Here is a 26,960-nt window from a genome sequence, read left to right as displayed (position 1 = left end):
TGGCTTTCTGTCGCTCTTACTACCCTCAAGTTACTTTTGGCTGTTGCCTTCAGGACAGGCACCGTTTTTCTCTGCAAGTGCAACGAGATGCTTGTGCTTCGTGAATGTGACAGAGAGCAGCGCAGGAGTGGGGTGTCAAACGGTGACCCCCATCAGGACAAGAGAGCACAGGCTTTCTGCTTGCTTTTTCTTGTCTCATCCCCCCCACCCTCTTCTTTCCCTTTTACCTTCTTCTTCCTCTTTTCTCTTCTTCTTTCTGTTTCTTTATTCCACTTTCTTTTTTTCCCCTTTCTTTGTTCTTTATTTTCATCCTTTTCCCCCCTTTCATGGTTTTCTTCCCTCACAGACCCTCAGGATCACCAAGTCCAACCTATAACCCTACTGAACAAGATTCACCTTAAACCTTCTTCTTTTTCTTTTTCTTACTTTTCCTTTTTTTCCTTTTTACATTTTCTTCCATTTTTTCTTCTTCTCTTTCTTTTTTCCCCCTTTCTTATCTTTTTTTCATTTTGTCTTTCTTTTTTAGTATTTTTCTTCATTTTTTTTTTCCTTTCTTATTCTTTCTTTTTACTACTTTTCCTCACTCCTTTAATTTTTCCCCTTGCTTTTTCTTCCATTTTTCTTCATTTTCCTTTTCTGTTTTCTTTTTCTTTCCTTTATTCTTTTTTATTCTTCTCCTTTTTTCTGATCCTCTTTCCTTTTATATTTTCTTTTTCTTTTTTCTTTTTAACTTTCTCTTTATTTTTTTTCTTTTTCTTTTTCTTTTTCTTTTTCTTTTTCTTTTTCTTTTTCTTTTTCTTTTTCTTTTTCTTTTTCTTTTTCTTTTTCTTTTTCTTTTTCTTTCTTCCTCTTTCTTTTTCTTTTTCTTTATCTTTCTTTTTCTTTCTTCTTTTTCTTTTTTCTCTTTCTTTTTCTTTTTTTCTTTTTAATTTCCTTTTTTGTTTTCCTTTTTTTTTTCTTGTTCCTTCTCTGTGTCTTTCTTTTTTTTAATTATATTCCTCTTTTTTCTTTTCCTCTTTCATTTTTTTTATTTTCTTCTTCTTTTTTTTCTCTTTCTTATTCTTTTTTCATTTTCTTCTTCTACTTTTTCTTTTCATATTTCCTTTTTTTAATTTTCATTTCTTTTTTCCTCTCTCTTCTCTTCTCTTCTCTTCTCTTCTCTTCTCTTCTCTTCTCTTCTCTTCTCTTCTCTTCTCTTCTCTTCTCTTCTCTCTCTTCTTTCATTTCTTTATTTTTCCCCTCTCTTTTCTTCTTCTCTTATTTCTTTTTTTTTTTTAACCTTCTTTTCTTCTTTTTAATTTTCGTCCCTTTTCTTTCTTTTCCCCTCTTTTTTCCTTCTCTGATTTGCAAGTCATTTCTTCCAGAAGAACTCTAAAAACGAGAAAAGAGAATTTGTGGAAGCCATAAACTGGCAACCACAGCAATGCTGACAATGCCAACATTCAAGTCCTGAACTCCAACAGCAAACCTCACTGCCGATACAGAATGAAGATTTACGCAGCATCAAAGAGTTAAACCAACCAACACTTGAAGAAAAAAGGAACAGATTACTTAGTACACATGGTCCATTATTCACTTAAGCCACATAGGGTTGATATTAAACTTGCTATCATCCATTGAGAGACAAAATTTGCTGCAGACGGTAGACACTTTGCAAGCGCCTAACAGCTCATCTCAGCCCACTAATAGGTTTAACCTTGTACGTTCATAGACATTTAAAAGTGTTATGGTTTGAAGGTCAACTCTGCTCTCTTACCGTAAAGGGAAAGCAAAGAAAGGAATAAAAATGAGAAAGAATTAATTCTTCAAAAAGTTTTTTTTTTTTCCCACAAATCAAAACCCTGCAGTTTCACACTGAGAACAAAAGGAGCATATTAAACACCAAAGTTTATCAAGACAAATTAGGTCCCAGTTTCAAATTTTCTTTAATCTTTTGCATCTGAACGGGTTGGGGTTTTTTGGTTTTTTTTTTTGCCTCATGCTGTTTTCCCTAGTTAAATGTTAAAATGAATTCTAGCCAATGCCATTGACTTCCTCCCTTAAAAAAAATATCCAGCCACATAATAAAAAATTAATTACTTCCCCTAATTTCCGTGTGATTCCTTAAAAAGATGTAAAATTCATTTAAAGTAAGTGGTGACTTTGTCTTTGAAGATCACGACAATTAACATGGATCAAAGCTTAGGTTCTGTAACGATGATAGCTTATTAGCATAATGAAATTAACTTAGAGACAAGAATCTTTAATAGGTACAACAAAAAACGCTTTAATAATACTTGAAGAAAATTATGTATTTGCTAGAAGTACAACAGTTTCAGACTTTCTATCCAATTAATAAGTTGTTAATTAACTCCTTTTCCCAAACAATGTGCACTTTAAGTTAACATCTGCCCATTGGATAACACTTTCTGAGGGTACTGCTTTTTTTTTTTCACATACTGGAGGACTGCAATGCTCTTTTACTGGGAATTCCTTGTAGGACTATTCTTATACCAGGGAAAGAGAACTCAAATATAGTAATAAGCTCTCTAGATCCAACCAATTAAAAGAAAGGAGGGGGAAAGAAAGAGAGAGAGAGAGAAGGCTTCTTTCAAGGATGGGGAATTCCTGAGTTATGGCTGCATTGTTCGTGGTGCTGTGTAGTTGCAGAGCTCTTTATATTTTCCATAGGAATTTCTTTTCTGCAGCTCATATGCCTCTGTGAAATGGCTCTCTGCTGACTAGAGCCATATATGGAGCTGACTTGGGGAGTAATTTCCATGTTTTACTTGTTTGTTGTTGGTTTGGTTTGTTGTGGTTGGTTTTTTTTTATTCATATCTATTTATAACTCCACGTTGCAAGACTTTACTGTCTTATGGCTGAGACTGTAAATCAATAGCTATTGTCTTTGATGATAGGGAGTAGGAGGGTTGCTTACCTCCAAAAAAACAGAGGCTAATGTAATAAAAATAGTATTTTAATAGGATTTTAATAGTCTTTGCTTTGTGGTGCAGAAGAATAAGGGCTTTCAGCACTTTAATTACAATGACAGGGGTTTGGTTTAGGGGTTTCTGCCTATATAGTAGAGGAGGGATCGAAAAATCCACAGAGCACTTTGCAAGTGGATTCAGAGAGGACACGTGAGGTAATGATCATAGAATCATAGAATGGTTTAGGTTGGAAGGGACCTCAAGGATCAGCCAGTTCCAACCATAGGCAGGGACACCTCCCACTAGAGTAAGTTGCTCAAGGCCTCATCCAACCTGGCCTTGAACATCTCCAGGGAGGTTGTGAATGACAGAATCACATTCTGCAATTCTGTCATCCACAGCCTCCCTGGGCAACCTGTGCCAGTGTCTCACCACCCTCACTGCAAGGAACCCTTTCCTAACATCTAGTTTGAATCTCCCCTCTTCCAGTCTAAACTCATTATTTCTTACCCTGTCATTACAAGACCTTAATTTTAGAGGTCTTTTGCAACCCAAATAAGTCTATGATTCTATGTACACAGTCACTGACTTAGGTCAGTGATGGAACAAGTAAATAAGTCATATTTGAAAATAATGAGTTTCATGTTCTAGCAGGTCAAGGATTTGTCTTTTACTAATGCCTAATTACACTAAACTTTCATTTAGAATCATAGAATTGTAGAATCATAGAATCACAGAGTCATGGAATCACAGAATCATAGAGCCATAGAATCATCGTCATAGAGTCACAGAATCATAGAATAATAGAATCATAGAGTCATAAAGTCATAGAATCATAGAGTCATAGAGTCACAAAATCATAGAATCAGAGTCATAGAGTCACAGAATCACAGAATCATAGAGTCATAGAGTCACAAAATCATAGAATCATAGTCATAGAGTCACAGAATCACAAAATCATAGAGTCATAGTCACAGAATCATAGTCATAGAATCATAGAGTCATAGAAACACAGAATCATAGAGTCATAGAGTCATAGAATCACAGAATCATAGATTCATAGAATCGTAGAACCATAGAATCATAGATTTAATCTGGCAATTTCTAAGCAAGTTAAGTATTTCTGAGAGCTGAAATCAGAAATTAAAACAAACAAACAAACAAAAGTCTGTCTGCCATTCTGCCCAAGGCCACACAGGTTGAACTCATTTTGGGTACCTCGGAAGCCAGAAACATATCTCTTGAGTAGGACTCTGCATACATCTAAGTATGCATAAAAATATGTATGTGTATGCATGCCTGACAGAAAAATGTGTGTTCAATGATGTATGGAAACATGTGGAATTATTCATTTTAAATTATTGTTCATCATCTGCAGAGCCCCAACTCTCTCAGCCTGTCCTCAGAGCAGAGCAGCTGCAGCCCTCTCAGCATCTTGGTGGCCTCCTCTGGACTGGCTCCAACAGTTCCATGTCCTTCTTGTGTTGGAGGCTCCAGAACTGCACCCAGGACTGCAGGTGGGGTCTGAGGAGAGCAGAGCCAAGGAGCAGAATCCCCTCCCTTGCCCTGCTGCCCACACTGCTCTTGCTGCAGCCCAGCACAGGGTTGCTGTCTGGGTTGCACTCACACTGCAGGCTCATGTTGAGATTTTCATCAACCAAGATCCCCAGGTCCCTTTCCTCGGGGCTGCTCTCAGCCATTCCTCACCCAGCCTGGATCAGTGCTTGGGATTGTGCCATTATTGTTTTGTTGCTGGGTTCTTGTTGGTTTGCTTTGTTGGGTTTTTTTTTAATGGCAAAGCAACAACAATAATAAAAACCCAACACGAAACAAACAAACAAACAAAAAGACACCAAACCAAAGAACAAAAAAACCCCAAATAAACAAACAAAAAACCCACACAAAAATCAAAAGCACCAAATGAACAAACAAAAAACAACCAAAAAATCAGTGACAGCTTTCTTTAGGTTTCCTTTTTTTCTGCCTTGGCAAACTTTTCTGCCACAAACGTGTGAGTACACAAATCTTCTCCTGCAGCATCCAATCCAAACTCTTCCAGCCACTGCTGGCTAAGGTCAGCATTTCTATTTCTGATCTTGTATGGCTCTGGCTAGACTCCTCTCAGCTCATGGTATGTGGCTGTACAGACACCTCTGAAAATAGATAGAAATGTAAGTCTTGGCACATGCTTGGTGTGACGTTATTGGCATTAGAGTCTGCTGGTTCAAAACCACCTTGAGTACATCTCTACTAGCCACAGCCAAACTTTGTCTCTTCTGGAAGAACATCCTCATGAGTAAGAACTAATATTCAACAGATGCACATAGCAGAGGCTTTAAGTGAGCAGCACTTTGGCTCCTGCAGCTGTGAGCTAGGAATATAGGGGTATGGAGGACACACAGGAAAGCAGCTCAGGTTCTGAGCAACACTGAAAGAAAGAGAGGTGGAAAGATCTTACATGACCTGAAGGGGGTCTACAAGAAAGCTGGGAGGGACTTTTGACAGGGGATTGGAGTGCCAGGCACTGAATGGGCTGCCCAAGAAGGTGGTGAAGTCACCATCCCTGGAGGTGTTTAAAAGGAGAGTGGATGAGGCACTTGAGGCTATGGTCTCGTGATGAAGGATGCTGGGATGAAGGTTGGACTGGATGCTCCTGGTGGTCCTTTCCAACCCTAGTGATTCCTAGTGATGAGATGTTGTGCTAAGGGATTTGGTTTAGTCAAGGATTTGTCAGTGTGAAACTAATGATTGGACTCAATGCTCTTGAAGGTCTTTTCCTACCTGAGAAATTCTGTGATGCTGTGACCTACTGAGACATCACTGTCTGTGGAATGGAAACAAGCTTTAACCAATAGCTGATAGAAACTGCATGGCTGTAGAGTTAAACTGAGGAAATCATTGTCTTCTGCACACAAGGACACCTCTAACCTGTGGGAGGTTATCAAGAGAAGCATGGCCAGCAGAGCAAGGGTGGGAATTCTGCCCCTTGGCTCTGCTCTCCTGGAGTGCTATGTACAGTTCTGGAGCCCCCAGCATAAGAAGGATATGGAACTGTTGGAACAAGTCCAGAAGAGGGCCACGAAAATGCTCAGAGGGGTGCAGCAGCTCTGCTATGAGGACAGGCTGAGAGAGTTGAGGCTCTGCAGCCTGGAGAAGACAAAGCTTCAAGGAGACCTTGGAGCAGCCTTCCAGTATCTGAAGGGGGCTTCAGGAGGGCTGGGGAGGGACTATTGACAAGGTCTTGTAATGACAGGATGAGGAGTAATGGGTTCTTTCCAGTGAGGGTGGTGATACACTGGAGCAGGTTGCCCATGGAGGTGGTTAAGGCCCCATCCCTGGAGGTGTTTAAGGCCAAGCTGGATGAGGCTCTGGCCAGCCTGATCTGGGGTACGGTGTCCCTGATCACGACAGAGGGGCTGGAACTAGATGATCCTTGTGGTCCCTTCCAACCCTGACTGATTCTGCAAAGTCTCTATTAGTGACCAGTACATACAGCTAAGCTCTCCAGAAACCTGAGTCCCATCACTTCCAGCAGAATCTTTCTAAAACAAAGGCATTTCCTTCAAACTCCTTGGCTTCTGGCACACCAAGATTTTCAAGGTAAAACACATCCAACTCATAAATCCATCAGATAATGCCTTAGTTCCAAATTTCTTAGGATCCAAGAAATGTGATATGACCTTGGCTAGGAAGCACACTCAAAGAACATTGTCACCTATTGTGTTTCCTGCATGATTCCATGGCATACCTATTTTTCCCTGGATGACTCCCAAGCTAAGAACAGTCTCTATGCTTACTGCTAAAATGCAGTGCTTTAGCTGTACAAGACACCATGAGTGCAGGCCAGAAACATCACAGGTTCTTCAAAGTAAGACATTATCACTCTTTATAGGAGGCAAAAAGAAACGATCAGGCTCACCCCTGAAGCTAAGAAATGTACTCAATGATCCAAATTTTAGGCCATATTTGGAGAGAGATTATATATAAGGTTCCTCTGGAGTTTTACTGGGGATTGGTAGGATGCCAGAAGATACTAAATCTTCATTTTTAGGTAAATGACCCCTGCAAAAAGCTTAGTTTCCTCTTTGTAATAAAGAGCTTGCCAGGATAACCTCAGTAAAAAGCAATGCTGATAAATACATTGGTTTAAAGGTAATCAATAGAGCACTTCCATTTTTCACACATGGTTGCATTTTTTGGTCAGGAGAATGTATTTTCCTTGCCCAACTTAGCCTTCTAAAGAGGTACTCCAGGGGTTTTCCTCCTCTGCAAAGAGAATATGGCTGTGTAAAGCATGAGCACACATCCAATGCACTTGGTCGGTGTGATGCACCAGACACACCAGGGCAGGCTTTGCAGTTTCTGTGATGGGTTTCTTCACAGAACTGTAGAATCAACCAGGTTGGACAAGATCTCCAAGCTCATCCAGTCCAACCTAGCACCCAGCCCTGTCCAATCAACTAGACCACAGCACTACCTGCTCCATGCAGTCTTTTCTTCAACACCTCCAGGGGTGGCAACTCCTCCACCTGCATCCAGGCAGGCCTTGGAAGTCTCCAGAGAAGGAGACTCCCCACTCTCTGGGAAGCCTGTGTCAGTGCTCTGGGATGCTTACAGTAAAGAACTTCTCCCTTGTGTTGAGGTGGAACCTCCTGTGCTCCGGCTTACATCCATTGCTCCTTGGCCTAAAGCTCCTTGTCCTTCCCCCGACAGCATTCTAAGATAGAATGACTGGAGTTACTTGACTTTATACAGATAGCTGCTGTCACTCTTCCACACTATTCTGCTACTCAGGCAGGGATATTTTGGTCTTGATCAGTAAGCAACCAGAGCTGGACTAGATGAGGTCCCTTCCAAACCAAACCCTATGATTCTATGAGCTCCATGGCGGGATGGTTGGTCTAGAACATCTGTAATGATCCCTCGCAAGGCAAACCAGTCTGATTCTAATTGGCTTGGATATACTGTCAGATTCATCTTGCCACTTAACACACCTTGAGCAGACAGTCTAAGCAGAAGATAATTCCACTAGTTGGGGTTTCAGGGTCCTGCTCAGTGTTTGTCAATTGTTACTTGTGTTATATCAGCATCAACAGGCAGGCAAGAGCCCTCACTCCTGAGTTAGAACTCAGTAACACAACCCACAACATTATGCTGCTCTTTCTGGCCCTCATTACCAAGCACTTAGCATTCACACCCCAGTTGCCTGCTCTTTAAGAAGAAATAAAGTTGGTTGTTTGTTTTATACCTATTTAACTTGTCAGTTGAGATTTGCAGGCAGCCATCAATCCTTGCCTCAGTACACTGACCTCACTTTCATTGTAGGGAGGCTCTAAGTTCTGCACAGATGTTATTACAATTAATTTAACTTTGTGTGGCAAGAAATTCAGTACCTCCATATGCCATCTTTTATGAGCTTGCAGTTAGTGGTGAAGAGCTGGAGAATCTCCCCTACTGGGACAGGCAGAGAGGATTGAGACTGTTCAGCCTGGAGAGGAGAATCATAGAATAGTTTAGGTTGAAAGGGACCTCAAAATTCATCCAGTTGCAACCCTCTGCAGTGTGCACTTACGGCCCGGAGTGCCTGGGCTGCAGCAGAAGTGTGGCCAGTAGGTAGAGGGAGGTGATTTTCCCCCTCTACTCCACTCTGCTGAGACCTCACCTGGACTACTGAGTACTGCATCCATTTCTGGAGCCTCCATTACAAGAAGGATGCAGACATGCTGGAGCATGTCTAGAGAAGGGCCATGAGGATGCTCAGAGGGCTGCAGCACCTGTCTTATGAGGACAGACTGAAGGAGTTGGGGTTGTGCAGTCTGAAGAAGAGGAGGCTCCCAGTTGACCATATTGTGGCCTTCCAGGATCTGAAGGTGGCTACAAAAATGCTGGAGAGGGACTTTTTAGGCTGTCAGGGAGTGGCAGGACTGGAAGGAATGGAGCAAAGCTGGAGGTGGGGAAGTTCAGACTGGATACAAAGAGGAATCTGTTCAGCATGAGAGTGGAGAGAGGCTGGAATGGGCTGCCCAGGGAGGTGGTTGAGGCCCCATCCCTGGAGGTGTTTAAGGCCAGGCTGGATGAGGCTGTGGGCAGCCTGCTCTAGGAACCGTTGTCCTGGAATTATTCAGCAGACCAGTTAGGAGAAGCCAGCATTCTTCAAGTGTGTTCAAAGTAACTCAAAAGGCATTTAATGTAGCTCTGTCTAGAAGGTAATTATAAATGAAAGACAAACCAGTAGATAGGAAATTATGGGGCCTGAAAGTCAGATTTAGCACACTTGGTATTAAACTGCTAACTTCTGAGTGTGCTAGAGGTGACATCCCAGGGCAGACGAAGGTCACATCCCACACTGTAAGCCTGAGTGCCACAACATCCACAAGTTAAATCAACAATGTGACCTGCTAGAAAAACACAGACAACCCAAACCAGTACAACTCTTTGGCAGTAACCCTTTTCCATGAAGTGACTGAACACTAAGCTGGTAACACGAGAGCCCAGCAAGGTGATATTTTGTGTTACCATTAATCAGTGAGAGCTGAGAGTAAACACATGACAGTGGCAATACATGAGTCCAGTGCTGAATAACGTTGTTCATCTCAAATATCAATTAAAAAAGATCCAAGTGATAGCAAAGGAACACAAGTCTTGCATCAGTAATTTTCTGTCAGCAGTGCAGGAACTGCAGCAGCTGATCCTACCACTGCCATTTCCCATCCCATGTCAGGGAAGAGATGCTCATCTCACCATGCAGCTGGTCAGTCTCAGCCCTAGGATCATAGAGTCACAGAATGCTCTAGGTTGGAAGGGACCTCTGAAGGTCATCTAGGCCAACCCTCACTTGCAGTCAGCAAGGGCATCCTCAAATAGACCAGGATACCCAGAGCCTTGCTAAGCCTCACTTTGAAATAACACAAAATAAAACTGTGTACAGTTTTACTGTGTGCAGTTCTGGAGCCCCCAACATAAGAAGGACATGGAACTGCTGGAGTGAGTCCAGAGGAGACCACAAAGATGCTCAGAGGGCTGCAGCAGCTCTGCTATGAGGACAGGATGAGAGAGTTGGGGTTCTGCAGCCTGGAGAAGATAAGGCTTTGAGGAGACCTTGGAGTGGCCTTCCAGGATCTGAAGTGGGCTACAGGAGAGCTGGGAAGGGACTATTGACAAGGTCTTGTAATGCCAGGATGAGTAATCATAGAATCATAGAACCAACCAGGTTGGAAGAGACCTCCAAGATCAAATGGGTTTAAATTGGCAGAGGGGAGAACTAAACTAGACGTTAGGAAGAAGTTCTTTCCAGTGAGAGTGGTGAGACACTGGCACAGGTTGCCCAGGGAGCACAATATACAAGCAGATATTTACAGCTAAGTACAGAAAACACACAAGTTGATATCACTACAAGTTGAAAATACACCTGGCTGGTTCTATAATTCTATATTGATTGGGTAGGGCTGGGTGCTAGGTTGGACTGGATGGTCTTGGAGGTCTCTTGCAACCTGGTTGATTCTATGATTCTAAATTAAAGGTAAGACAGAAACACAACAGCCCTCCCAGAAACCAGTCCCCAGGAGGGGCTCCCAACCACCCTTCCACCTTCTTTACACCCCTCTACCTTACCCCAGAGTATACCTTAGGTACAAGTGAGGTTGGAGGATCAGCAAGGTGGGGGTTAGAAAGCAGAAGGGTTCATTACACAGAAGAAGCAGAGGACATCCCCTGCAACTGAGACATACACACTCTGAGACTGCCGCCCACTTAGCCATGTCCTGTGTTCTTATTCCTATCCATCTCAGCAAGCCTATGAGTGAAGCAGACATCACCATTGTTTCCTTTTCACAGCCTATAACCTAAATTTCTCCTTAATTTCCAGTTTGCCTTGAACTAGCACAATCCACCCCTGTCTATGGCACTCAGAGTTTTGCTGAGATCTGTCTAACCTAAACCAATGTTGACAATAATGAACATCACAAGTTCAGTTTATGCTTCCTTCTGGCTATCTCAGATGCAGGTGAATCAGGAGCTCAGAAAACAGACAACAGTTTGTCTCCTCCCAGATGAGATGAGAACAATGACTCTCAGGTGACACTGGGTTCATGCTCAGGAGATCCTCTCACTGATTCTGTCTTACTGGAAGCCAGGTAACACCTAGGACAGAAAATTCCTAACAGCTTGTAGTATACACTCTGAATTTTAAACTCTCTCAGCTAAAGTTAGATTTCTTCCATGGTTTGGTTTCTTCAATTAAAGAAAGGCAAATGTTCAGGTTCTCTCTTACATATTTTAGTGGAGGAAAATGAGCAATGAATTTGCAGTCCCTCCACAGCTGACAGAGGCTTTTCATTTTAAACACAGAAGCCTGAAACTCAACTTTGCTCTTGCCACTGATGTTTTCCTTGGCCTCTGTTTATGAAGATATTAAGGGGGATACCACCACATCAGGAAAGAAATACCAATGCTTAGGTGAAGTGCCACACCTGCAGAAGCAAGAGAAATGCCCATTTCTATGGGACAGTAAAGGAGAAAACCTTTTTTCATCTTCTAACAAGAGAAGCTGGCAGAGATCTTCATTGACTGTCTCCATTTCAGGCTAAAGTGCCTTTGACTTGAGTGAACACTTCACTTGAATGAGGGACTCCAAGATTAGGCTCAAGGGAAGGAATACCATGCCTCTGGTTCCAGCCAGCAACAGAAAAGCCAGAGATGCATGAGAAGTTAGGAAAGCTTTTACGACCTGTGATCTATCATAAACTTGTTACGTTTCGTTCTGCTCCACGTGAGCAGGAGGCAACAAAGAGAACACACATTTCAGTTTATTAGCTGATAATTTTTAGCTATTAATGTAACCTTGTAAAAAAGGCAGCATGATCTCAGGGAGCATCAGGTGAATTATTTCCAGAATGAAGTGGAAATGCCATGGTAGAGAGGGCTGGTAAAGCTTACTCTGAAATACAAGTGAGTGGTGAGGTTTGACTGACGTCTAGCTTCAGTTTGATCAGGAAACTGGTTCACTTTAGAATCACAGACTCAGAAACAAGCAGGCTGGAAGAGACCTCCAAGATCACCCAGCCCATCCTATCATCCAGCCCTGTCCAATCAACTAGACCATGGCACTAAGTGCCTCAGCCAGGCTTGGCTTCAACACCTCCAGTCACAGCGACTCCACCACCTCCCTGGGCAGCCCATTCCAATGGCAATCACTCTCTCTGCCAACAACTTCCTCCTAACATCCAGCCTAGACCTGCCCTGGCACAACTTGAGACTGTGTCCCCTTGTTCTGTTGCTGGCTGCCTGGCAGAAGAGACCAACCCCACCTGGTTACAACAACCCTATCAGTTGACAAACACCAGACAGGAGAAAATGTTCTAACTAAAGAGCTATGTGGGGAGGGGAAAGGAGGAAAAATACCAAGCAAGTGAGTATAAATTATATCTAAAGTTGTATACCTATTTGCCATGCAAAGTAGAAGCACAGAATGGTTTAGGTTGAAAGGGACCTCAAAGATCAGCCAGTTCCAATCCCCCCACCATAGGCAGGGACACCTCACACTAAGAACAGGTCACTCAAAGTCTCATCCAAGCTGGCCTTGAACACCTCCAGGGAGGTTGTGGATGACAGAATCACAGAATGTGATCTTTGATCACATTCTGTGATTCTGTCATCCACAACCTCCCTGGGCAACCTGTGGCAGTGTCTCACCACCCTCTCCATAAAGGAGGAGGTTTTCCAACAGCAAAGGGCAGAGGTTGTGGTACATCCTCACAGTAGGAATGGAGGAGCTAGAAAAACTACCTCATCTTAGGATGTAACTAGTTAGCTTTTCAAAAGTGACTAAATGAAGTGCAGCAGCAGCAGCAGGCATAAGGACACAAAGTTCACCTCCAGTGTTGTATCTTTGCCCCTACCCAATCACTTTCCCCCACCCCTGATGAATACATTGCCCAGCTACTAGCAGTTAAACAGTAACAAACTTCTGCTCATTGGCACAAAACCTGCCCCAGTCAAAAAAAAAACAGGAGAGGGGAGGGAGGAAGAAAAAAAGTTGCTACATCTGAAGCACCAAAAATGTGACATTTCTGGTTAATAAGCAAGTTGAAGTTCGCAGCAGTTTCTTTCTCCTCTGCAGCTTGATGCACATCTACTAAAGCAACAGGAATTGGAGTGCTGCTCTTATGAGTCATTCTGTTCAGAAACCTTTATATATCTGCAGAAAAACCCCAAAACCTCCCCAAAATCCCCATGTGTTAAAAGTATCTTAGCCAAACATGTCATTTTTCTTAAATACACAACGAAACACAACTATCCTCAAGGTAAATATCCTCTGTTTTATTACCTTAGATCATTTTTTTTCAGCTGTAATCATGTCATTAGGATTGCAATTCCTGGCTCCATCTAACTATAACCTCTTGGTTTCCCTGTCTATTTAGTCTGTGTCACTTTGAGGGTGACAACCAGAGTTCAGTAGGTCTGAACCCACCACTGAAACCAGTGGAAGTAGGTTTCAGTCTCCTCTTGCATGATGTGCTCAAAGGAGACTGATTCTCTTCTGAGCACTGCAGTTTCTCACAGATGTTTGAGCAGCTCACCCTGGAGAAGAGGAGGCTCAGGGCAGAGCTCATTGCTGTCTTCAACTACCTGAAGTGAGGCTGTAGCCAGGTGGGGTTGGTCTCTTCTGCCAGGCACCCAGTGACAGAACAAGGGCACACAGCCTCAAGCTGTGCCAGGGCAGGTTTAGGCTGAATGTTAGGAAGAAATTCTTCCCAGCATGAGTGACTGGCATTGGAATGGGCTGCCCCGGGACTTGGTGGAGTCACTATCCCTGGAGGTGTTTAAAAGGAGGCTGGATGAGGCACTTAGTGCCAAGGTTTAGTTAATTAGAAGGAGTTAGGTGATGGGTTGGATTTGATGGTCTTGAAGGTCTTTTCCAACCTGCTTAATTCTGATTCTGATTCGTTCTAATGAGTTGTGGTAGCATAAATAAGATTGTGAGCAGGACTGATGTGGGAGGTTAAGAAGCCCCATCCCTGGACATGTACCAGGTCACATTGGACAGATCTCTGAACAATATGACTTAGTTGAAGATATCCCTGGTCACTGCAGGTGTGCTGGTCTAGACAGTCTCTTAAGGCCCCTTCCAACCCAAGACACTCAATAAACCTATGTACCAGCAGCATTTCAGCTGATGCCATTAGAGGGGTTCTGTACTTCTGGCATTTTCTTTTGTGCCCTAAACAACATCGTGGGGAAGACAGGGGAAGTTTCCCCCCCCTCCCTTTGTCTTATAGGTGGAAAAGAATTTGAACAATAAATCATTGCAGGAAATTTTCCACAGTTCTTTACAAGGTCACCATAGTGACTCCCAGAGTCAGACTGCTTCCTGAGCTTTACCCTAAGACTTTGGACCTTATTGTGGAATATCCTTAAGGATAAGAGCTCAGCAAGATTGGTTTCAGCCTATTATAGCTAGAACAGGGAATTCCAGTTGCTTTGTTTTCATAAGTTTTTGCAATATGTGATGTTTTGTTTTCACTACCTCTGGAGCCAGGAAAGTTGCATTTGTCATGAGCAAAAAATATGATAGTGGAGACCAAAGCATAACAAAAATGTTTTCACACTGAGAGGCCTCTCCCTACAAGAGCAGCATTCATCAATAATGGTAATAACAAGTGGCAGCAAGACTTAAGTGTCCTTAAACTACCTTTATGCTTCTCTATGCTATGATATTGTCCTGTCCTGCAGGCAAGCTTATGCTTCTCTTGCAGTAAGGCATGCCTGGGCCAACTGTGTGCAAGCTGCAGGAAGGTAGTAACCTCCTGGGAGGTAAACACATGGGCAAAAGCCATGGCAAATGTCAAGTTACATATCCATGGATTAAATCAGTGTGAGGTAGCCCAATGAGATGCTCAAAGCTACATTTCATCATGAGCACCACCTCTCATGCTGGGCTGGCCAGCACTGACCTAATGTGGTTGTGCAGACTACAATTCCCAAGGTCCCCAAATTGTTATTCTTTCAATTTAGTTCTTTATTTAGGCATAAGAGAGCAGATAAAAGATGATATTTCAAAATCTTTTCTAAGTTATTCTGTAGCTCTCTGTTGCATCTCTATATTTGCTGTGCTTCCTGAGGTTAAACCAGTGGCAGCTTTAATTGCACTTAGAAGGAATGTTGCTAAAATGGGCACCAGGTCCTAAATTCAATGTTTTCTTCATTATTTTGCAACTTTGGGAGCCTGCCAATATTCTTGCAAGATTTGGCTTGCATTTACCTGGAAAGAATGAGACACTTTGTATTTTGTTTCAGCTCTGTAAGGTTTTGTCCTCCTTTACCTCCCCACCAAAAACCAGCAAGCAGAGGAATCAGAAAACAGTGAAAGGGCACAAATGGTCTCCTTAATATTGGTAGAGACCAACACAGCTCAGGAAACTTATGGGAAGTTTTCCCTGAGGGCAAGAGCAGCTCCATCACAAGTGAGTGCCTTTCTGTGGATAGCTGTTTCTCCTCTCTCTGTAGATTTGGCTGCATAGGAGATATTTTAACCTGCTCTTGCAATGATTTAGTTGCATAGGGGATATCATAGAATCATACAATCACAGAAAGTCATGGGATGGAGGGGACCTCAAAAGCTCATCCAGTCCAACCCCCCTGCCAGAGCAGGATCTCCTAGAGCAGATCACACAGGAACACATTCAGGTGAGCTTTGAATATCTCCAGAGAAGGAGACTCCGCAATTCCCCTGGGCAGCCTGTTCCAGGGTTGTGTCACCCTCACAGGGAAAAAACTCCTCCTCATGTTTCCATGGAACTTCCTATGCCTCAGCTTCCACCCAGTGCCACTTGTTCTTTCATTGGGCATCACCCATCAGGGACTGGCTCCAGCCTCCTGGCACTCAACCTTTATGGCTTGATAAACATTGATGAAGTCACCTCTTGTTTCCAAGCACACAGTCCCAGCTCCCTCAGGCTCTCCTCGTAAGAGAGATGTTCCATTCCTTCATCATCTCTGTGGCAGACTGTCTCAAGCAGTTCCATGTCCCTCTTGAACTGCAGGGCCCAGAACTGGACACAGTCCTCCAGATGTAACCTCACCAGGGCAGAGTAGAGGGGTAGGAGAACCTCTCTCTCTATCTACTAGCCACAGCCCTTTTAATACACCCCAGAATGGCATTGGCCCTCCTGGCCACAAGAACACACTGCTGGCTCATGGTGACCCTCCCATCAAGTAGGACCCCCAGATCCTTTTCCCCTTTGCTGCTTTCCAACAGCTCAGTCCCCACCCTATCCTGATCCCTGGGGTTGCTCTTTCCCAGGTGCCAGACTCTCCCCTTGCCCTTGTTGAATTTCATTCAATTTCTCCCTGCCCACCCCTCCAGCCTGTGCCAGTCTGGTTGAATGGCAGCACAGCCTTCTGCTGTGGCAGCCACTCCACCCAGTTTGGTGTCATCAGCAAACTTGCTGACAGTGCCCTCTGTGCCCTCAGTCACTGTCCCTGGAGGTGTTCAAGAAAAGCCTGGATGAGGCACTTAGTGCCATGGTCTAGATGACTGGACAGGGCTGGGTGCTAGGTTGGACTGGATGAGCTTGGAGGTCCCTTCCAACCTGGTTGGAAGATATTTTACAATGCTCTTGCACCTAAGGTCAGTTTGCTATGAAAGTTCTTCATGCTTTCAGTTGGAAGCATGAACTGTGAAGACCAAGAGGATAACCTTTACCTGCAGCCTACTGCCTTAAAGCCAGATCTGTGTTTAACTTCTGCTTTACACTTTAATACCCAAAATAATCCTCATGCAGCTGTTGCATGGTGCTTGGGGTCCATAGATAATTCTATGTTGGCTTGCAAGATTGCCACGTAACTCACAACATCTTGTTGGATATATACAGTAACTGTTAAAATGTGAAATACTTTCACAGCCTCAAAACACAAGTTGGAAATGGAAGCTACCATCACCCACATCCCATCAGAGTGATTACCCACTGACACCTTGGCAAGTAATGCTTCCCTTGGAGCTGCTTTTCCTCTGTGTCTGAAGCTGCTTCAATGAAGTTTTGACTGCATCCATGTAAGTGAGCACTTCCCTTTCTCTGCATGAAACCAAAGGATCTGCAGAGTTGGGTCTCCTCAGGAAAATTACACCATTGAAGCCAGGGTTCTCATCAGCTGGGATGGTACCTGACACAGTGAAGGTGCTGCACAGCTTGAAGATGCTGTAGGGCACAAGAGCGGAGGTGAACCTGGGGTGAACCATGATGAAAAAGGTACCCAACACAGTGCTAAGAAGTGGCTGCTTCACAGGCTCACAGGATGTCAGGGGTTGGAAGGGATCCAAAGAGATCACTGAGTCCAAACCCCCTGCACAGGAGTACCATACAATCTCACTCAGGTCGCACAGGAACACATCTGGAGAGGCCTTGAAAGTCTCCAGAGAAGGAGACTCCACAACCTCTCTGGGCAGCCTGTGCCAGTGCTCTGGGACCCTTACAGTCAAGAAGTTGCCCCTTGTGTTGAGATGGAACCTCCTGTGCTGCAGCTTCCATCCATTGCTCCTTGTCCTATCCCAGGGAGCAGTGAGCAGAGCCTGTCCCCCCTCCTGATCCCCAGCACTCAGATATTTGTAAACATTGGTTAAATCCCCTCTCACTCTTCTCCAAAGTAAGCAGCCCCAGGTCCCTCAGCACAGGGCTGTGCTCCAGTCCCTTCATCATCCTTACAGCCCTCCATTGGACCTTCTCCAGCAGATCCCTGTCCCTCTTAAACTGGGGAGCCAAAAACTGAACTCTGTACTCAAGATGAGGTCACAGCAGGGTAGAGTAGAGGGGAAGGAGAGCAAGTGTAAGTATCCAGAGAAGAGCGATGAAGCTGGTGAGGGGCCTGGAGCAGAGCCCTGTGAGGAGAGGCTGAGGGAGCTGGGAGTGTGCAGCCTGCAGCAGAGGAGGCTCAGGGCAGACCTCATTGCTGTCTACAACTCCCTGAAGGGAGGCTGTAGCCAGGTGGGGTTGGGCTCTTCTGCCAGGCAAGCAGCAACAGAACAAGGGGACACAGTCTCAAGTTGTGCCAGGGCAGGTCTAGGCTGGATGTTAGGAGGAAGTTATTGGCAGAGAGAGTGATTGGCATTGGAATGGGCTGCCCAGGGAGGTGGTGGAGTGGCCGTGCCTGGAGGTGTTGAAGCAGAGCCTGGATGAGGCACTTAGTGCCATGGTCTGGTTGGTTGTCTAGGGCTGGGTGCTAGGTTGGACTGGCTGAGCTTGGAGGTCTCTTCCAACCTGGCTGATTCTATGATTCTCCCTTGATCTCCTCCCTTACTTCCTCCATAAGGATGCTTTAGCTGCTGATTAAAAGTGTCTTCCTGGTTAGATTTCAGGGGCTTTGCTTCCCTCATCTGTGATGTTTGACTTCCTCCACGCAGCCTGCAAAGACTCACTAACCCCTATCTCAAGCTACAGTAATGTACCAGACCCTACCATTTACACACAGCTATTCAGAGCTCTTCTGTGGCTCTGCTCTTCCCTCTGCAGCCACCCCACCGAAAGGATTAAGCTATTTGGGAAATGAAGCAGTGTTGGCTTGTGAGTGAGGATGTCAGACAGCAGCCCCAAAGAAGCCATGTCTCACTGTATTTCGGTGTAATACTCTTATGTCAGTGACACTGGTAGGAAATGGAGAAAGGTAAAAAGGCTGTGAGGCATGTAAAACGAGCGTGGACAAGGCAATAGGAGTGTGACAGCAGGGACTGGCTGTGTATCAGCAGAGAGGCCAGCGTGGCTGTCACTGGGCCTGGCAGAAAACCCTCCCTACGGACCCAAAGCGCTTCCAGCACTCCTGACCCCAAGAGTTAAATTTTGCCCTTCGCCTCAGCGGTATAAATCCGCAGCATTTTGACTGAATCCCATAAAAGTAAATCAGTGTGAGGCCAGACTGTGGCCCTAGCAATCCTGCAGACCAACGCTGAGAGAAAGAGAGAGGCCACACCAGCCAGCAGCAGCTCCCACCACGCTGGTAGCAGAATAACACAGAGTCAGCCAGGGAGCAGCTGGGAGGGAGCCAGATGGGCAATGAAAGGGCCACAGCCAGCTCCTCAAAACAAAAAACCCCAAACCCTAACCAAACAACAAGTAGTTTTTTAATTGTTGGGACATTTGCAAGGCAGCCCTAATGTAAAGTTGAATTATTTCCACTTTTATTTACTGTTGAATTAATATTTTTATGCTGTTGGAGCAAAACTGTAAATGCTGCAGAGAAAACGGTTCGGGGTTGGGTGCTGGGGTTGTTTTGTCAAGCTGTCTTTGCGAGCCTGCACTTAAAAGGAGGTTGGCATTAATCATCTCCACTTAAGGCAACTTTAAAGGGGTCTCTCAGGGAGTGTTCGGGAGCAGCTGATGGGCAGTGGTCTGTTTCTGCTGGCTGGGGTGGCTTATGCAGAGCGGGTACCGAATGGGTCCACGTGGCTTGAACAGAACATAGCTCCAGATGGGCGAGCAGCTCCCATCTTTTGCAGAGTAAATCTGCTGTTTGAGACTATATTATATGCCTGAAATTTTATACATATGACTTTGTTGGAGCTGGGATCTCTTCCTTTGAAAATGTGCTACAATAATAATTGCATTTACCAGTTGCCAGTCCTCCTCTCAAAACATTCTTCCTTTTTTCCCCCTCTCTCTCTCTTTCTCTCGTTCAGATTGTGAAATTAATTGTCTCTAGCTAATATAATTAAAAACAAACACTTCTGATTTCAGCAGAGGGAAAGGGGAAGGGAGAAGGGAGGGGGGGGGAAGGCAGCAAGCAAACTGCAGCCCTGATTTTCTATTGACAAGAAGAAAGCTTTGCCATCTCTGAACTGTTTAATTATTGAAATGAACTGTAACAGTACACTGGATTGTTGCCGAGGTCACCGAGCAGTACTGGATGTCAAGAGGAAAGCAGCAGCTCCGAGAGCCCTCCAACGCCCCAGGCTGCGGCTCCAAACCCACACACTTTTTCTCAGGCATCCAGCCGCTGATAGGTAGCCTGATAGCAGGGCGGCTTCGCCAGCCGCACCGAGGGCCAACGGGGCTGGCTCGTTTCAAGCCGAGCCAAGCTATGCTCTGGTGACCACCGTGACGCTGCGATTCCCATGCCCTATCGCATTCCTCTTTCTCAGATCCCAGGCATTTTTTTTGTCCCCTACGTGCAGTCCAGGATGTAGACAAATGAATTCCAAGTGACCTATGTGGGGGTGGACTCTTTGGAAACAAACAACAAAAATAAGATATCTCCTGTCCTCACTTCTTCGTTCGCTTGTTCCCTGGATACAGTTTGTTCGTGGCAATGAAATACACATTGTGCCTCTGGAGCTAGGTCCAGCAGCAGCAGCTTTACCACCCCTCACCCTGGCTAGTTGGCTCTTGGCTTTGGGGTTTTGGGTTTATTTCCTTTCTTTATTTTCTCTCCTCCTGTTTTTACTTCTCTTTTCCCTTTTCTCTTTTCATTTTTGTTCTTCTATTTTCTCTCCTTTTTCCTTTCAGTTTATTTTCACATTTACCTTCCTTTTCCCTTTCCTCCTTAATTTTTTTCTTTTATTCCTTTTTTATTTTCATCCTTTTTTTTCCTTCCTTTTTTCCTTTCTTTTCTTCCTTCCTTTTCCTGTCATTTCCCTTTCTTTTTTCTTCCTTTTAATTTCCTTTTTTTTCTTCCTTTTTAATTTCCTTTTTTTTCTTTCCTTTTTCCTTTCTTTCATTTTTCCTTTTCTCTTTTCTCCTTCTTTATTTTCCTCCTTTTCCTTTCTTTTCTCCTTTGTTTCCATTATTTTTTCTTTTCATTTGTTTTTCTTTTTCCCTTGCTTTAGTTTTCCTTTTTTTCTTCTATTTTCCTTTCCTTTCTATTCTTTTCCATTTTCCTTTCTTTTTTCCTTCATTTTCTTTTCTGCTTTCCTTTTTCCCCCTCCCTTTTCCTTTTTTTTTTTTCTTTTCTTTTTCTATTCCTTTCCTTTATCCTTTCTTTTCTTTTAATTTCTCCTTTCCTTTTCTCTTTTCTTTTCTCTATTCCTGTCTTGTCTTTTCTTCTCTCTTCCTTTCCTTTCCTTTCCTTTCCTTTCCTTTCCTTTCCTTTCCTTTCCTTTCCTTTCCTTTCCTTTCCTTTCCTTTCCTTTCCTTTCCTTTCCTTTCCTTTCCTTTCCTTTCCTTTCCTTTCCTTTCCTTTCCTTTCCTTTCCTTTCCTTTCCTTTCCTTTCCTTTCCTTTCCTTTCCTTTCCTTTCCTTTCCTTTCCTTTCCTTTCCTTTCCTTTCCTTTCCTTTCCTTTCCTTTCCTTTCCTTTCCTTTCTTCCTGTCTATTAACTTCCTTGCCCCTATTTCAGCCTTTACAAACGAGATATTGTTTAACTCCTTTCTTTAGCTCCTTTGAAAGTTAGTCTGCCCTATAAAGCCTACCATATCAGGGTTTGCTCTTGATTTAAATGATGAGTTTAATTTTTTTTTCCCCAGAAAAAGTTTAGGAAACTGGAAATGGAGGGGGAAAATGCTTGTGCATATCTGCAGCAGCAGAGGGATCTGCCATGCCAATAATCACAGTGCTTGCAGAGAAAAAGGGGGAAAGCTTTTTGAAACTTTCAATGCAAAGAAAATCTCATAGACAAAAATAAAACCTGCTTGAAAGAAATAAAACTGCCATTGGGGGCCAGACAACAACCATTTCAGGTTGCCTTAAAGCCTGCTATTACAGACAACTATCTTGCTTAAGTAGGCATAACTTTTTTCCACAGTACATATTTAAGGTTTTGTCATGGTTTGGATTTGCTGCAGGAAACCTTTGGTCTTGAAGGGAGGGCAGAAATAATTTCTACCAACCTGGTGGCCTTATAGGCAGCAAAAAAAAACCCACTTTGGACTGGCCTGAGTAACACACTGCACAGGCAGGCAGGAGCAGCCTTCTACTTCGATGCTCTTGTGGAGTGCATGCACAGCCCATGAAAGGGGGCAAGAAGTGACCCTAGGTACCAGTTCTGGCCCTGCAGGCACTGGTGTAGCTGCACTGGTTTCTGAGCTTTTCCTGGGGTACTTTGGAAGACACAGCCCTGAGATCTGGCGAGAGCAGCACCTCGTGCAGACGGCATTGAGGAGATGTTGTTTCTGCTCTCAGACATCTGCTGCTCTCCCACCACTCCAAGCGTCAAGGAGCCAACTGGCAGCAGTGCCTCATTCTTGCTATCAGTGTAAGTCTGCCTTCCTCACTGCAGTCACTGCCTGCTTCTAGGGCTAGACATCAGACAGTTTAGGGCCACCACAGCCTCTCCATGGACCTCAGCCATCCTCCAGAGCAGCTCTCAAGGACAACAAGCTATGTGGTGACATCTCCTCCCAGGCTGCCAACTCCTGAGTTTGAAACAATGGAACAAAGAATAATGGGGAAAGAACAGTCCACGATAATGCATCCAGCATTGTCCTGGATTCCCTTTGGCTTCCTCAAAATCAACAACATCCTCCAGTCCTGGGTGCACCAAACCTCTCTTGCTTCCTCTGCATGAAGCCCAGCATCACAGAACCCTGCCTGGCAAGCAGCTTTTCTCCTCTGCCCCTTGCTGACACAATTGACTTTGCAACCTCAGGAGCAAGCCTTGCATGGAGAATCACCCTGCTGCCTGTCTGTTCCTTGCTCCTTTCCCAGTTCTTTTGCCCCAGGGGCTTTGGTCAGGAGTGGGGAGCCACTCCTCCAAGACCAAGCTGGCAGGCTATGATGACATGTAGATATTTAGCTGTCTGAAGGAAAACTACAGCAACTTGCTTTATATTCTTCCCCATCCTGTGACAACTTGCCCTGTTCCCCAATTTGCTTCGACCTCCTCAGAAACACACACCACTCATTCCAGATGCTCCCACTGGTGGCTGAGCTCTCATGGGCTCAGGAGGAACCAGACCTTCTCTGGATACATGCAAACTTTCCACAGAGACATGAGGAGCTAACCTCTTTGTAAATGATGTGACCTGAAGTAAGTAATTTACCAGCTTATTCCCCCAGGTAGGCAGTGACCACTGTCTGTCCCCTTCTTATTTAATTTGACAGTTAACCTTTTGAAGGCTGGTAGTTATTTCAGATTAACTTTTGGATCTTAAAAAGCAGTAAGCAATTTCCTCCTGGTTAATTTTGGGCTTAGTTGTGATTTTTTTTTTCCTCCCCATGCAATTCCAGTGCCCATCTCATCTACTCGAGTTCAAAGTATTGCTTTGTGAGTTGGAGGAGGGGGGGAGAGTAGGAGGAAGGGTTGCTATGAAATCAGAAAGCATTATTTAAGTAGGTAAGATGAGGTATTTGTGCCATCTTTACAATTAGAATAAAATTAATCTGGAAACTATTTCATGTATGAGAGCATGTAGATTAGGCAAAAAACATTTCTGTGACAGATAACCACCTCCTGAACACTGGAATGTTACTCATTTGTCAGCTTTTCTTTTAATTAAAACCCCTGAATATAGTTCATGCTCGGTTTGATTCGGTGTCAACATTTTGCATGGGGGCTAAAACCCATTTCCTCTGAAATCCATGGCATTTCTCAGGACAACTGATGAAGTGTGCCTTAACATTAAGCTCTTGAACCCAGGAGGTTTGCTCATTTCAAGACCAGTAAATCAAGAGATATTAGAGTAATAGCCTTGATAAGACTCAAGACTTCCAGCACTTCTGTAAATGCTCTCTTTACCAAAACTGCATCCATTTTTCCTCCTAGACAACCTGCTTTAATTCATTGCATCATTACTGAGTTGGTCCACTGTAAAATGAATTAAAAAAAATGTGTTTCATTCTAATTTTTTTTCCTCAAGGCAACCCAAAAAAAACCCCTCCAACAACATTTCACAGTATCACAGTATCACAGTATCACCAAGGTTGGAAGAGACCTCACAGATCATCAAGTCCAACCCTTTACCACAGTGCCCAAGGCTAGACCATGGCACCAAGTGCCACATCCAACCTTGCCTTGAACTGCCCCAGGGACGACGACTCCACCACCTCCCCAGGCAGCCCATTCCAGTTCAACTTCTTTTTCATAACAACACAAAACCATTTAAAATGTTTCAGCTTTGAGGAGGAAGTTGTTGAGCATGAGAGTGGTGAGAGCCTGGCAGGGGTTGCCCAGGGAGGTGGTTGAGGCCCCATGGCTGGAGGTGTTTAAGGCCAGGATGGATGAGGCTGTGGGCAGCCTGCTCTAGGGTAGGGTGACCCTGCCCATGGCAAGGGAGTTGGAACTGGCTCATCCTTGTGGTCCTTTCCAACCCTGACTGATTCTATGATTCTATGAACTTCTTTATTTTATAACAACACAAAATCTGTCTGGTCTTTCTCTAAACATTTTTTAGTCATTGTGATTTTCAGTCTCCCTCTGGGAGAAAACATAAACTTGGATGAGTTAAAGTAATAATACTCCCAAAGTAACAGTAGGTATTAACAAGGGAAGGGCTTCAGCAACACCTTTGCCAGGCCAAGTGCTGCTGGTTTTGACCCTCCCTTCATTAGATTAGTCCCTCAAAACATAATTGCCATAGGAAAAGTGCTAATTCAAAGAACTGATAGATTATTTCAAATCAGCATCTGCCAAAAAGCTGCTGCTGGTTAGAGCTCATGTTCCCTAGGAGGCTCAAAGAGGTTTGTTTTCACCCTTTCCCACCAGCTCGCTCTGCAGGCACTGATATCTGTGTGTGTCACAGAGCTGCCCTGAAAATCCACCTAGTCTACATGAACTATTTTTTCTTAGGGGCATGATTATAATTGAGGAGATCACAGAATCTTAGAATGCTATGTGTTGGAAGGGACCCCTAGAGACCATCTTGTCCCTCTGCTAAAGCAGAGTCACCTAAGGGCAGGTCACACAAGAAAGCATCAAGGTGGATTTTGAGAGTCTCCAGAGAAAGAGACTCCACAACCTTTCTGGGCAGCCTGATCCAGGGCTCCAGCACCCTCACTGTAAAGAAGTGAGGACCTCCTGTGTTCCAGCTTGTACCCATTGTTCCTTGTCCTGTCACTGGGCACCACCAAAAAGAGCCTGGCATCTTCATCCTGACAGCCACCTCTCAGATATTTATAAGCACTACTAACATCCCCTCTCCTCTTCTCCAGACTAAGCAGCCTCAGGTCTCTCAGTCTTTCTTCATAATGGAGATGTTCAAGTTCCCCAATCATCCTCAGAGCTTTCAAATGGACTCTCTGCAAGAGATTCCTGCCTCTCTTGAACTGGGGAGCCCAAAACTGGACACAGTACTCCAAGTGTGGTCTCAGCAGGGCAGAATTTAGGTTAGATATTAGAAGAAACTTCTTCACTGAAGCGCTCAAAGAGGCTTCCCAGGGAGGTGGTTGAATCCCCATCCCTAGAAGTGTTTCAAAGACTCTGAGATGCAGTGCTGAGAGACATAATTTGGCACCAGGATTAGCAACTAGGAAACAATTGCACTTGACAATCTCAAAGGTTGTTTTCAACCAAAATGATTGTGTGATTTCTAAAATTCTCTCCAACTCAACTTTTTCACCAGGTAACATTCAGCAGAACTCACTGTGGAAGTTTGCTGAGGAAGATCTGGGTGAATTAGGAGCTCCATCCCCCATGCCTAACTCAGGAAGCTCATTCCACCCCAGCAACATATGGAACAAGCTCAAACGGAAACTTGGTCCAGGGGGGCTTGGGAAAAGCTTTTTTCAGTCATAACCATTGCTGAGTACAAGTGTTGTAATCATAGAATCATAGAATCAACCAGGTTGGAAGAGACCTCCAAGCTCATCCAGTCCAACCCAACACCCAGCTCTGTCCAATCAACCAGACCATGGCAATAACTGCCTGATCCAGTCTTCTTTTGAACACTTCCAGAGATGGCAACTCTACCATCTCCCTGAGCTGCCCATTCCAAAGGCTGAGGAGCAGAAGGACACACTGTGAAGGCAGCTGCAGCACTAGGATCAGCTTGGTCCTAGTACTGGGATTGCACTGAGGTTGGAAATAAGCATCACATTTCTTAAAAGCCCTCATAGCTCATATTTATCTCCAAGCTTTAGTTCCATCTACCTTGCCTATGTTAATAAATACTCATGGCACTCAATAAAATTAAAACATCAATGAAGAAAACAGATCCATATGAAATTTTCCCCTGGGATTAGAAGTGGAGAGGAAGCACATCTGGTACAGGAGAGTCATGTTGCTAAGTATGCTTCACTTCCTCACTGATAGGTGAATGCAGCAATAATCTAATTTGTCTGTAATGTACCTGAATGCTTCTTGGATCAAAGCCTAAGGGATGCAAAGGAAAAAAAGACTGGAAAGTGAGTAAGTCCACTCAAAAAAAAAAAAGGTAAAAAAAAGAAAGGTTGATAACTTTCAAATCTGTATTGTAATCACCATGGCAGTGAGGCAAAGAGCTCACATTTGATTCCCAGGGAATCACCTCGAGACAAAAACAGTGAGAATTACTTTGGAGAGCACACGAGGGGAAAAGCACACCATGGGAAAGAGGAGCAGATGCATACAGTTCAGTATTCCTCCTACCTCTAACTTGGTGTGCCTTTTACACAGACTCTTCTACTGATTGTTTCACACTGATCATCTACAGAACCTAACTGCACAAAGTTTTGGTTGGGGCTTTTTTTGGTTGTTGTTTAATCCTGCTATAAATCACTGCTATAATGCCTGATATCTGAGTCACAGGCACAGTTAATGTAATCTAACACATATTGCAGGAACCTACTGCACACAGATATTACCAATTAGCACATGATTTTAACAATCAACATTCATGCAATTAATAGAACACTTCATATTCCTTCTAATTTTGAGCTCTGCATGAGCATATGTTATCATGACGGAATGTGGGATCGTTTATGGATGCTGGAAGCGAGGCTCCACGTAGAAAAGCAGAGATGCTAAAAGTTACCCGCAAAGTGGGAAAGGCTCAGATTTACATTGAGAAGAGGGGAAAAAAAAACAAAAAGAAAAAGAAAAGGCAAAAAACTTATAGAAGTTCATAGAATCAACCAGGTTGGAAGAGACCTCTGAGATCTTCCAGTCCAACAAAGCACTCAGCCCTATCCAGTCAACCAGACCATGGCACTAAGTGCC

The 26,960-nt window shown here is 44.0% G+C and overlaps 2 long non-coding RNA genes across 3 annotated transcripts in view; both read right to left on the bottom strand.

Annotated features, from left to right (window-relative positions):
* The window catches only part of LOC135187508 (uncharacterized), a 30,007-nt gene extending 29,610 nt beyond the window's left edge, over nucleotides 1-397 (bottom strand). For both annotated transcript variants that reach the window (XR_010307352.1, XR_010307354.1), the window contains exon 1: nucleotides 228-397. This is a non-coding gene — a long non-coding RNA (uncharacterized LOC135187508). The remainder of the gene's footprint in view (nucleotides 1-227) is intronic.
* An 898-nt stretch (nucleotides 398-1,295) lies between these two features.
* Nucleotides 1,296-26,960, bottom strand: part of LOC135187502 (uncharacterized) — an 87,667-nt gene continuing 62,002 nt past the window's right edge. Inside the window, exon 7 of the long non-coding RNA XR_010307351.1 lies at nucleotides 1,296-1,371. This is a non-coding gene — a long non-coding RNA (uncharacterized LOC135187502). The remainder of the gene's footprint in view (nucleotides 1,372-26,960) is intronic.

The sequence above is a fragment of the Pogoniulus pusillus genome, chromosome 2, assembly GCF_015220805.1.
Source record: "Pogoniulus pusillus isolate bPogPus1 chromosome 2, bPogPus1.pri, whole genome shotgun sequence".
NCBI classification, from domain to species: Eukaryota; Metazoa; Chordata; class Aves; order Piciformes; family Lybiidae; genus Pogoniulus; species Pogoniulus pusillus.
Note: the sequence above shows the minus strand (reverse complement) of the source record. Positions and strands in the feature narration are given on the sequence as shown.